Source organism: Mandrillus leucophaeus, unplaced genomic scaffold, assembly GCF_000951045.1.
Source record: "Mandrillus leucophaeus isolate KB7577 unplaced genomic scaffold, Mleu.le_1.0 Scaffold365, whole genome shotgun sequence".
Classification (NCBI taxonomy): Eukaryota; Metazoa; Chordata; class Mammalia; order Primates; family Cercopithecidae; genus Mandrillus; species Mandrillus leucophaeus.
Genome location: NW_012103865.1, coordinates 1,350,451 through 1,364,152, shown reverse-complemented (window position 1 = coordinate 1,364,152; position 13,702 = coordinate 1,350,451). Strand labels below are relative to the sequence as shown.

At 37.3% G+C, this 13,702-nt stretch overlaps 1 pseudogene; it reads left to right on the top strand.

Moving 5' to 3' along the window:
* The first annotated feature begins 2,522 nt into the window (after positions 1-2,522).
* LOC105546681 lies at positions 2,523-3,732 on the top strand (annotated as a pseudogene).
* The last annotated feature ends 9,970 nt before the right edge of the window (positions 3,733-13,702 follow it).

Here is a 13,702-nt window from a genome sequence, read left to right as displayed (position 1 = left end):
ATACACATGACTTGTTATCAGAATTATATTCAGCAATCCTTTTCAAACCGCAGGTCACTAACCATTACTAGTCTGTGAAGATAGTTTAGCAGGTTGTGAACAGCCTTTTGTTAACAAAAGAGAATTCATCCAGGCTGGAACAGAATATAATTGAATTGAAACAAAAAAAAAAAAAAAATATTGCATGTAATAAGGCTGAGTGTTGTTTTGTGAAAGTTTGTTTTAATCGTATGTAAATGGGCTTTCTGAGCACATAACGAAATACGATATAAAAAGTATTTGTTATTATAGGTCACAGTGTTTTTTTTAAAAAAACAGTGGCCTACAATGTTGATCCTCAGGAATCCACCCAGAATTTCCAGGAAATAAAAATAACAGAAGAAAACAACGAATTGGAAAAACAATGAAAGAGAAGCAAAGAGAGAATCAATGACCAAAGAGTTGTTCCCTTGAAAAAAGTTCATAAATTAATAGTGACTAGCCATATTGGCCAAGATAAAAAGACAGAAGACACAAATTAACAATTTTAGGAATGAAGGCTGGAAAATTTTTTCAGATCCTAGTTATTTATAAACATAAAAATAAATCATACATGTGTCATACATGACACAGCAGCAAAACTCACTGAAGAAGAAATAGCTATCTTGAATAATCTACTATACATTAAAGAAATTGAATTTGTGGTTTAAAATTCTCAAAGAAAAATCTTCAAGTCCAGATGGCTGTACTAACAAGTTTTTCCTAGCATTTCAGAAAAATGTAATATAATTATACACAATTTTTTTCCACAAAATAAGAGAGGAGGGAATGACACCCAGCTCATTTTATAAACTCAGCATTACATGATATTAAAAACAAAGACATTACAAGAAAATTACAGACCAAATATCCCCCACAGCATAGATATGAAAATATTCAATAGAATGCTAGCAATTGTAATCCAACAATACATAAAAAGATAACATATCATTACCAAGTGAGGTTTATTTCATCATGAAAAGATAGTTAAGCATTCAAAAGTTAATTAAATTAGTTCATCACATCAGTAGACAAAAGAAGAAAAACATTGCTCATCTCAAGAGATGCAGAAAATCATTGGACAAAATTTGAAATCCAACCACAATGAAAATCCTCAGCAATTTAACATTGCTGAGTAAACATCAGAGTTAATACTAAAAGACCATATGCTTTGCCCCTAAGATCAGGAATAAGGATGAGAAGTCCATTCTTACTGCTCTTTTTAGACACACTGAAAATTCTAAGTGCAATAAGAGAAGAAATTGAAAAAAAAGACAGACAGACTGGAATGGAAGAAGTAAAAATGTTTCTCTTTGCAGATGACATGACTATATATTTAGAAAATTATTAAGAATCTACAAGAAAGGTATTAGAACTAATAAGTAAATTTAGCAAGGTCAATAGTTAGAAGGCCAATGTAAATTTAATACACAAAATCACGTTTCTGTCTACATTCTATATACTATCAATAGAAACTGAAAAATTTCAAGCAGTGCTATTGTAATGATAACAAAAATAAGAAATACTTTGGTAAAAATTTAACAAAATATGTTTATACAGGTGTTATGATCTGCATATTGAAAACTTCAAAACGCCAATGAAATAAATCAAAGATCTAAACAAATATGAGATGTTCCTTATTCAAGATTTGCAAGTCTCAACATTGTTATGTTAATTTATTAATGTTAATCATAAATTAACCTTCCATAGATTCCATGCAACCTTAGTAGAAAATGCCAGCAATATTCTTTTTGGAGAAATCAACAAGCTAATTCTAAACTTTATATGGAAAAAATCAAAGGAAGTACAAGAGCTGACACAATTTTAAAAAGAACAAAGCCTGAGGACTTAATTATTTCATTTCAAGACACATTAATCAAGATGTATAGATCAGGATTAAAGTATAAAGCTACATTAATCAAAACAACGTAGTATTGGTGAAAGGACAGACACATAAATCACTGCAACAAAACAAAGTCCAGATAAAGACTCACATATAAATTATCAATTAATATTTGATAAAAGTACAAAGAAAACTCAGTGCAGAAAAGAGAATTTTTTCAACAAATAATCTGAAAAAATTGAACATCCATTTGCAAAACTTTTTAAATCTTGACCCATACCTCATACCATATGTAAAAATTAAATCAAAATGAATCATAAAGTGTAAAAAAATTAAAATTCAGAAGAAATCATAAGACCACAAATTGATACCTTGGATTAAACAAAGACTTATTAGATATGAAATTTAATCTCAATCACGAAGATAAAATTGATAGTGATTCATCAAAGTTAAGAACTTCTGCTCTTTGTAAGACACTGTTCAGAACCTTAGAAGACAATCTATACACTGAGGGAAAATATTTGCAAAAGGCATTTCTGATGAAGAACCTGTATCCGAGATTTCTGCCTCTCTTCCCAGTGGGGTGACAACCCTTAGCCTGCTCGGGATATTGGCAACAGCTGAGGCACTAAGTATTGGTTAAAACAAACAAACAAACAAAAAACAACTGAATAAGGGTAAAACAAAGTCCATGAATTATTAGATGGTCCAGAAAAAAAATCCTCCCGCAGTCCAAGGACCAGATAACAGCAGGAAATGCAGTTAGAAAGAATCACCTGGAAGTAAAAGCTGGAATCGCAAATAAAATTACCAGTTGTATTTTTCAGTTGTTACAGGAGGCAAGTGTCAAAACTGCTTTCACCAGAAAATGTGGGGAGACAGACAGCTTTTGCTGCTCCCGCATGTGAAATGATTCCAACTGAATGGGTTTGCAGAAGAATAGCAACTGATTCTTTTCTCAAAAGAAATCCTGATGACAAGGAAGGATATAAGTTTTACCCACCTAAAGTGGAGATGTTTTTCAAGGATGATGCCAGTAACGACCCACGGTCATCAAAGGAACAGCTAATGGCTCCAAAATTTTGCTTTGGCAGACTTCTCATAGGCCAAACTGAAGTGGGTATCACGTCATATTACATGGGCTTTTTTTTTTTTTTAATACTGAAGAAATCTTGGTTGCTCCAGAACTGTATACTGGTTGATATGATGATCAAATTTGGTGTTGATATAACCCCCAAAGAAATTGTTCTTGCTGATGATACTGATAATGATTCCTGGAGACTCTGGCCATCAGTGGATTGAAGCCAACAGAAAGACAAACAGCCTCATCAGGACCTCAAAGAAGTAACTCCTGAAGGGCTCAAGATGGTAAGGAAAAACTTAGAGTGGGTTTCAGAGAGAGAAGAGTTGCTTTTGAAATTAGAAAGTCCGCACAGGATGGCAGTATTGATAGGCTATACTTCTGATCTTGGCCACTGTGAAAAAATCAAGAAGTCCTGTGGAAATCTTGGCATTCCATGTGAACTTCAAGTTACATCTGTGCATAAAGGACCAGATAAAACTCTGAGGATTAAAGCTGAGTGTGAAGAGGATGGCATTCCCACTGTATTTGTGGCAGTGGCAGGCAGAAGAAGTGGTTTGGGACCAGTGACGTCTGGGAACACTGTATGTCCACTTATCAGCTGCCCTCTGCTCATGCAGACTGGGGAGCTCAGGATGTGCGGTCTTCTCTTCGACCACCCAGTGGTCTCAGCTGCTCAACCACCCTTTATCCAGAAAGGTCAGCTCGGTTTGCTGCTCAGATATTTGGGCTAAACAACCATTTGCTGTGGGGCAGGCTGCTGTTCATATTTACTAATATCTCCTTATAGGCAGAGAAGTTACTATAAGGACATTTTCAAATTACTCTCTTATCCACTGTATGGTCATTGTCAAGTGATAATATAATTAAAGAAATATCTTTTATAAATGCTAATAATGTTCTATTATAAAACTCTAGAGTTATTACCTGACCTTCTATATGTCAATCCATAAGTTTTAGGAAGTAAAACTGGCTATATTTTAGGTGATAAGAGCAATGTCGTTCTCATTCACTCTATTGTCTTCACAAAATTCTAAGGGTATAGTTCTAAATTTTCAATTAGTATTTCAGAAAGTGATTTCTATTTACATGTACATCTGTAGATAAGTTCTGATTTTCTTTTAAAGAAAAGTGGAGATTGGGTAGAAAACAAGGTAGAGGAGCACAGTTGCACCCACGGAAAGGGGACTTTTCTGAGACCTTCTCTGTTGGTTGTTAGAGCAAATTTCCATGTAAACAGTAGAGTTACCTTTGCCATGCCAAATGAAAGAGTTAGTGAATCTTACTTGGCTATGTAACAACAACAACACTCAATCATAAAATGAACGATTTGATTTTTAAGATGGTCAAAATATTTGATTAGGCATTGCACCAAAGAAGACATGCAGATGGTAAATAAACACAGGCAGAAACACTCAGTATCATTTGTGGTAAAAATTATCTTCTTTATACTTTCCCGTATTCAATTTTTTTCTACTATTAGTAATATTGTATATTACTTCTATCAGAAAAAATAATTTTAGAATTAGTTTGTTCAATTTTATAATCATGCTTGTATTTTTTAAATCATGGAGAGCAAACGTTGCTGAGAAAATACACCTATTTTTATGGGCGATGGGTTTTTTTTCATTTTTTCACATTTTCAACTTTCATTTAGTGAACATATGCTACTTTTTATCCTAAAAAATGTTTAAAAAATCAATTTTACAAGCATGGGATAGGAAAACTCCGTCTTGTTAATAAATGAAGTGAAAAATCTTTGTACCTTTAGTTGTTCATAAGTTGAAAATGAGTAGTGTGATATATCTTTAAACACAAACTTCCATGTTAGCTACATTAATAATGCTTCTTTCCCAGAAACTAATAATCCCCAAGCACATTCCCTTTTCATATCATTTCTGAAATAATCCATGCTATTCTGGGCACCATTTCAACAAGCAAGTTGACCAGGTCAAGTTCACCCAGAGGAAAAGGCCCAAGGTGAATACTCAGGAAAGAATGTGATATCAGAAACTCTAAGGCATCAAAGTCTAAGGAAAAATATGAAGATGTTCTCTAAATACTTTTGAGGCTGGCATTTAAAAGAAAGAGAATGTCTTCTCTGAATTATCAGAAAACGGAGTTCTATCAATTGTTAAGAATATCATTGCCAAATAAACATTCAAGAACCGGGAGAATGACAACCATATGGGTTCCAGGAACTGTTTGACCTATTTTGAGGCAAACTGGACAGGATCTAATTTGTTTCTTGAGTCTCAGGAGCCCTTTCTCTGATAGGGGGAAGCAGTGGTAATTGGTATTCCTCGGGAAATAGTGTTTCCTCAGAGCCAGCATCAAGTAGTTCCTGAAAGTCTGGGGCATTTTTTCACAGCTATTTAAACCAAGTAAGTAGTACTAGAACCCTTTGGTAAAGGCTTGAAAGAAGATTCATGTACCTCATTTGTGGTTATTATAGCAGTATTTATCCTTGAAGGAACATAGTCTCCTTCATTGGAGGGATCTGGGTCTGGTGGAATCATTTCTGGGAATTAGGTAAAGGGTCATGATTCTCTGTCTTTGTGGCTCAACAGACCGCTGTTCATTGGAACTCTTATGTGTTCTAAAAATATAGCAAGACTCTAATGGTATGCCTATCTTTTTTTTTTTTTTTTTAGACTGAGTCTCACTCTGTTGCCCAGGCTGGAGTGCAGTGGCACAATGTCGGCTCACTGCAACCTCCACCTCCCAGGTTCAAGCGATTCTCCTGTCTCAGCCTACCAAGTAGTTGGGACTGCAGGTATGTGCCACCACGCCCAGCTAATTTTTGTATTTTTACTACAGACAGGGTTTCACCATGTTGGCCTGGCTGGTCTCGAACTCCTGAACTAAGGAGATTTGCCCACCTTGGCCTCCCTAAGTGCTGGGATTACAGGCATGAGCAACCGCACCCAGCCTATTTCATTTTTTTAAGACCCAGAACTGTGGTGTGTTTTTGGCACATGGAGTTAAATGGAATCAAATACATAGAAAACACATAATGTTTCTGAGAGAATTATATTGGCAAAAGTGTCAGCAGCCTGGACCTGAAAAAGCTGAGACTGTATGAGATATAAAATGACCTCTGAGTCTTCAGTCTTCTAGAATTAAGAAGCTGGGTAACGATGGGAAAGTAAGGGACTTCCAGTATGCAGAAACAAGAGCTTGAAGAATAATAAATTAAGATGCAACTCCTAATGAAAATAACTAAGACTTAATCACGAAACATTCCTTGCCCCAGGATAGAACGACCCAGAAATATTTGTACAGCAGGCTTTGGGAACAACTATTGAGCAGTAACAGCTATATGCCTACCACTCTTTCTCTTTCTAATGAAAGCGTTTATTTCTGTTACTGTGCCCTCACACCACAATTGTACGTTAAGTGTAAACAGTAAAATTGTCTTTATTATTCATAGGTCTCTGACTCAAAGGAAAGCACATCTAGATTTGCTTTATATCACAAAATCCTGCACTTTCTGACCTGATATCAGGGTTAGATGAAGATAGAGGGAATATAAGCATGTAGATAATCATGATTAATAGGGAAGACTGGTAGAAGTATTTGTTCAAATTCTTCACTTCCCTTCACTTCTCACATCATGTATCACATGGCTTCTTGGTAGGTAGAGTTCCCTGTCTTCTCACTGTGAGTTTGGCTAGGTGACTTGCTTTGGCCAATGCAATATTTGATGAGACATGAACAAAGGCTTGAAATTAATATATGCAGTTGGGCTTTCCCTACATCATTTTTGCCATTATTTTAATAAGAATATAACCTGAATAACTTCTGCCCTTCTAGCTTGGCTCCAGAATTAAATGCATTGAACAGAACAGCTCCAGCCAATCTGCAAATCTGCAGTTTGAAGAAGAGCTGCTTCAGTCACCCACAGATACATGAGCAAGAAATAAATGCTTATCATTTGCCACTGATACATTGTGATTTTTTGTCACAATAGCTTTTTGCAGCAATAGTTTACTAATATTGGGGTCCTAGTCCCCTAATTATTTCACAAAATTTATTTCATGAAAATATGAATTCATATCATGAAGTAATCCATTACTTTGGTGGAAAACGAAAACACCTAAATTTGCTTTTTTCTGTTGTTGTTGTTTCTCAGCCTTGAAACTACAAAACATAAATTGTGTCAAAATCAGATACACTACTGAGTTCCTGCATCAATTGTGGTTCTTTGGTTGTACATCATTACAGCTAACTTAAACAAAAGAGACATTCATTGAAACATTATCAGAAGTTAATGGAATTGACTGGAAGCCTGAAGAATCAGACTGAAAATCAATAGGAACCAAGACAGTTTCTGGAGTCTAGAAGGCAAGAAAACCAGGAATGGTCTAATAGAAGAAGGAATCTGGTTGGGATGCCATGGATGGGAGATGGATAACTTCCAAATATTTTCAGACTTGTTTTTACTTCTTCTGAAGATTCAGATCTCAAGAAGAAAGAATCAAACTGGTTCTTTAGCATGAGAGAAAAGGACCTGAATAGGAGAGAGCAGGATCCCTGGTTACAGTGTCATCCAGCTAAAAAAATAAAAAAAAATAAAAAAAAAAAGGGTTAAATCCTGGAAAAAAAAATCTGGCTGCTCATAGGAAGGAAAATGTATGTAAAGAAGAAAAGAACTGTTTTCTGTGCTTGGTAAACCTACACATGCCCCTCAGAGAATGGAGACGAAGTACCTCCCAAAGAACTTCCATTTACCTGTGAGCTTTATCATGTGAGTTTACACTTGCTTCTTCCCAAGCCTCACTAAAATGATAATTAAGAAATTGCAAAAGACATAACCTTCAAGAATCAAAAAGAGAATGGAGATGACAGCAACAAAGTGCTGTTTTGCAAAACAGATGGATGGGTAACCGACTTAGCAGACCAAGGAAAATAGAAACCTAAACTGGAAGTGCAGTAGCCCTAATGCCCAAATTTATACTACAGATTATTACGAAGCCTCAGGAACTCAAAAACAGTCGAGATTAGAAGGCTGAATAAAGGTTGGTTAAAATGTCTGCACAGAAGCAGTTAGATCCCTGAAGTCAATGAGCTGCCATTACTCTATCTTCAGCGGGAACCAGGGAAAGTTGACCTAGAGCACTCTGTACTCAGGGACGACACATGTATCCAAGACCAAGAGTCCTGTGAAAACAGGGGCATTGACTAAGACTCCTTCCCCATCCCCTCTCCAGACCCCATCCTCTCTGAGTTTCCTGGGACGTTGGCAGCCAGCTTACACCTGACAGGCTAGGGACTAGGAGGTCTCTTTCTGAGTATACTGACACATCAGCAGAAGAGACTTATGAGTCCTGATATTTAGAGATGGCCCAGTGAAGTAGCTGAGGTCCCACCCAAATGTTGAAGCCCACCAATCAAAGCTTCCTCTGTGAATGCCTGGCTTCTAAATAATTTTTCTTGATTCATTTATGAATGTGAACAAAGAGCTAAGAAGCACCAGTCATTTTAAAAACCTCTAATATTAGAAAAATAAACACACAAAAAGAAATCTCAGGGGAAAGAAAGATATTACAAAATACACATAATGCATTTCCTCAGAGAAATTAGAAAAGATATTGCACCTATAAAATAAGAACAAATAGAATATCACATCATACAAGAAAAAGGAACATCAGAGAATAAAATGTTCTTTAAAATAAGAAATTTGAGAGTAGAAATGAAAATTTTAACGAAAATGTTGAGAGATATAGAATATCTCCCATGAGTAACACAAAAAGAGAAGAAAAACTACAGAAACTACACACTTAAAAAAAACATAGAGGAATGGCCTGTTGCTGTGGCTCACACCTGTAATCCTAGCTGAGGTCAGCGGATCGCTTGAGCTCAGGAGTTCAAGACCAGCCTGACCAACATGGTGAAACCCTGTCTCTACTGAAAGTACAAAAATCAACTGGGCATGGTGGCACGTACCTGTAATTCCAGCTACTCGGGAGGCTGAGGCAGGAGAATCATTTGAACCCAGTGAGCCAAGATCATGCCACTGTACTCCAGCCTGGGTGACAGAGCAAGACTCTGTCTCAAAAAAAAAAAAAAAGGAAACTTAATAATTGGTGATAGCAGAATAATCTATGACTCAGCCATAATTAATGTTAACATAGATATAATCATGTTCATAGTGAATATTGCTCTATACCAAAATTATGATGTAATTATTATATGGAGAAAGGAAATACATGTGTGTTTATCTTGTATGTATTTGTGTTGAAGAGAAGAGGTCTAAAAAAGTCAAATTATCCTCTTCCACAGTAAAACGTCAAGAAACAATACATGTATAAAACTGAAAAAATAAACTAGTAATAGATTGACTGGTTTTTAAATAAAATGCAGAGATACAGCTCAGACAGTTAAATTGAGAAGTCAGAAGTGGGGAATGGCAGGATAGGGCTGATGACCTTTTTTCAATCTTACCTAATTATTTTTAAATTTTGATAAAAACTACAAAAGAAGTGTATTCTCTTGCCCGGAGCTTGAGGATGAAGTAGGGTATGTAATAATATTCAGGAGAGGGGCTTACAAAGAATCACCCAGTTAGCAGCAAGGAGAGGTGTCCAACAGAACCGTGCCTCCTCAAGTTCCTCCTGCGGAATGAGGTCAGCTGTGGAAATCATCATGGAGTGCAAAGGGCAGGAAGATTCCTCAGATGAGAAAACAGAAAGGAATGAGCAGATGCTGCCCTGCAGCCAATAGCTCTATTAGGAAACTTTCTCTAAGTATCTTGGAATCAGTAACAAGATTGAATTTTAGATTCAAGCATACATAGCAGTGTTTTAATTTAAGAGACATAACCCTGAGGATTGATCCTGAGGATGGATGCAGAGGACTGGCCATCAGGGGGAAGAATGCAGACCGCAGACTGCTGTCGCTCTGTGCGTCAGGATAAATAAGAAGATAATAGGCCGGGCACAGTGGCTCACGCCTGTAGTCTCAACACTCTGGGAGGTCAAGGTGGGAGGATTACTTGAGCCCAGGAGTTCAAGACCAGCCTAGGAACCAAAGGGAGATCCTTGTCTCTATGTAAAAATAAAAAATAAGCTCTTCCCTTTTGTGGCCATCACCAAAGTGGCAGTGGCCAAAGTGAAGTTCAATCCCTTGGTGACTTCTGATCAAAGCAAGTACCGCAAAAGGCATTTCAATGCACTTTCCCACATTCTCAGGAATATTAGGTCTTCCTCTCTTTGCAAAGAGCTGAGACAGAAGTACAATGTTCAATCCATGACCATCTGAAAGGATGATGAAGTTCAGGTTGTACACAGGCACTATAAAGGTCAGCAAATTGGCAAAGTAGTCCAGGTTTGCAGGAAGAAATATGTCACCTACATTGAACAGGTGCAGCAGGAAAAGGCTAATGGCACAACTGTCCATGTAGGTACCATGTAGGTACCATGTAGGTGGTTAGCACTAGGCTAAAATTGGACAAAGACTACAAAAAGATTATTGAAGAGAAAGCCAAATCTCACCAAGTAGGATGGGAAAAGGGCAAATACAAGGAAGAAACAATTAGATAAAGGAATAAAGGAATCTTACATACAAGCTTTCATTAAAACTTGAAATGAAAAATAAAACAATAGCTGGGCATGGTGACATGCCTGTGGGCCCAGCTGCTGGGGAGACTGAAGTGGGAGGACTGCTTGAGCCTGGGACATTGAGGCTACAGTGAGCTGTGATCAGGCCACTGCACTGCACAGCCTGGGTAACAAAGTGAGACCGTGTCTCAAAAAATAAAAAATAAAAAAGAAGAAGAAGAAGTTAATAATAACGCATGGTGTTTCGTGTAGACCTGCTCTGTGCCTTGCATTGTACTCACCACTACACAGAATTACCACTTTGCATCCTCACTATAGCCCTATATAAACTCTGTTATAAATTCATAACCCTATAAAAATAAATTGTAGAGAAGATTGGTTGAGCACTCACCATGTCTCAGGCATTGCGCCAATATTCCATTAAATCTTCATAACAACTCCCTGGTAGAGGTATAATTGCTATTATCCTATTTTATAGATGGGGATACTGAAAAACAGAAAAGTTCAAATTTGCCCAAACTCCCATAGCTAAAAAATGGTCAAGCCAGGACTCAAAGTGTCTAGTTCCAAAGCCTGTGCATAGACTCCTCACATACAACACTAGCTTATCGCAACAGATGACAGAACTTGGGCTTAGAGGATTGAAGTAACAAGGCCAAGGGTACACAGCCACGAGGGAGTAGAGCCAGTACTCAAATCCAACCTTCTCTGAACCCAAAGTACACCCTACATTCATACTGCCTCCATAATAGAGGAAAATTCTAATTCCAATAGAATAAGAAAATAAGCCATCCTTTGTGTTAGGATTCAGTGATAACGAATACACTGATCAATGGCATAGAAGGGTATCAGGAGTATAGAGATAGAGAGAACAGAGATTAACAAATAACCACCCCCAAACCATGGCAATGTGGATGGTGGGATGGGTGACCTGCATTTTCCTAGCCCCCTCTCCACGCTGGCAACTGCAGCATAGCGGTACAGGGGCTGGACTCTGAGGCCAATGACACTGCCTGCAAATCCTGGCTCTGCTGCTTACTAGTTATGTAAGCTTGGGCAAATTACTTTGCTTTTCTGGGTTTCAGTTTCTTCATCTGAAAAATGTTAGTGATAACGGCATTGTTAGAGGATTAAGTGATTTAGTCATTGTAAGTTGTTGCAAGAAGAGCTTGTATTAAATAATTCCTGACACACACACTAAGTGCTAGCATTGACTATAAAATAATTGTGTTTTTATTAATTAAGGACTTCCTGAAGTATGTTCTGCTCCCAGTTCTGTGGCTAATTCTTGCTGTGTGTTCACCTGCTTGGCCTTGACAGGAGGCTTGCTTTTGTTTCTGTTCTGCTCTTGGCATTCTAAGCCTCAGGAATTTATGTCTTTATCTTCCGCCCCAGACCTACTGATTTGGTTTCTTACCTCATTTTGAGCAACCTGTGGCCCACTGCCTCATGCCTCAGATTCCCAAAAAGTAGATCCCTAATAATTGCTCTCAGAAGTCCTTGTTACAAACCAGTTACCACTTTGACCCTTCCTTCCCTCCTCCATAGTAGTTCAGGTCCACGGATTCTGGCATGTCTGTTGGCATGAACTAGAGTGATTTTTTACTCATTGCCTACTTCCTCTGGGACTAAACTCTGAACCTGAGATTTATATTTTAGGTTTGCATCTCTATTGACCTATCCCTCATAGTAGAACTAAAACTGGTACAGCCCTTTACAATTTACAAAGCAACTCCACAGACATTACCTAATTCAACCTTGACAACAATCCTTTGAGGCAGGCATTTTTATTGTTCCTAAATATATAACGACGTTCAGGCAAGATAAATAATTTGACCACAACTGCAAAGAGTTACTGACAGAGATAAAACTAGAAATCAAGTCTTCTGACTACACACACTGTATTCTTTTGAAACTCCAACCTGCCTATAAGGTTTGCACACTCTTCATACCAGCCCTCCACCACCCAAAGCCCAGCTATAAAAATTCCCAAGCCGATATGCCCAACCTTGACTCTCACCTCAACTTTTGTACCTACATCAGCAGCTGTTGTACATAATCACCCGCACACCCACGTGAAGCTCAGCATCCTTTCTAGCTCGCTAGCGCTGTCTATGTGTGTGGGTCCATTTCCATCGATGGTCTCAAGTGTTTCCTTGACTCAACACCTCAGAATAACATTTGACTCCTGCCTCACCCTCACCCATCACACTCTGTTATCAGTTGAAGCTGAAGAGTCTTCCTTTGTGTTTCTCCCATATGTTTCTTCTTTGCAGTCACATACCCACTGCTCCAATTCATGTCCTCATCACTTCACCCTTGAACTATTACCATAGTCTTCTCCTTGTGTTCATTTTCTCCCTTTTCATTTCATCTGAAAACTACACCAAATTAATCTTGGTAACATGCCACTTCATCTCTCACTGAAAAGCTTTCTGTGGTTCTGCATTTCCTTTAGGATACATTCTCAATGTCTTAACATGCTGTTTCCTAAACCATGTGCTGAGAAACACTAGAGTCCCTGAATATCAATAGATGCTTCATTTAAAAAAAAAAAAAAAAGGAAAAAAAGAAATGCTACCTGCTATCACCAGTTCTCCATGTACATGCACATTCACTAAAAATCTGAATATACGATCAAGACACTGGAAATGTTTTTAAGCCAACATTTGCAAAATGTATTGGACCACAGAGCACTTTCTTCAGTGAAAACTGTGAATATTTGCTTGGCATTAACATTCCACAAAAACGGTTGAAGATATTCACCTCCTCACCTCCATGTCTCTTTCTAAACTTAGTTTCCACTACTACATTATACAAATCCTTTCTGTCTTTAAATTGGTTGCTGAGCAAATTGAACTAAGTCCTACCTTTAAGTTTGACACCACCCTTCTCTGACCACCTGAGGTATAGTGTCCCAAATACAATGCACTGCAGTGTGGACCACATGTCCCAGGTTTTCTACATGGTCCTGGTTTTATGTAATTTGTCCTTCCTAATAAAGATGATTCAAACATAGCATGAAATGAACTTTTTATTTTGAGAGATTTATTTTGATTTAAAATTTTTTTATTGAGTTACAATTGACAAAAAAATTGTATATGTTTAAAGTGTACAAGGTGACAATTTTATATACATTTAAAGTGAAATAATTACAATTAAGCTTATTAGTGCATCCATCAATGATTGTAATAAGTT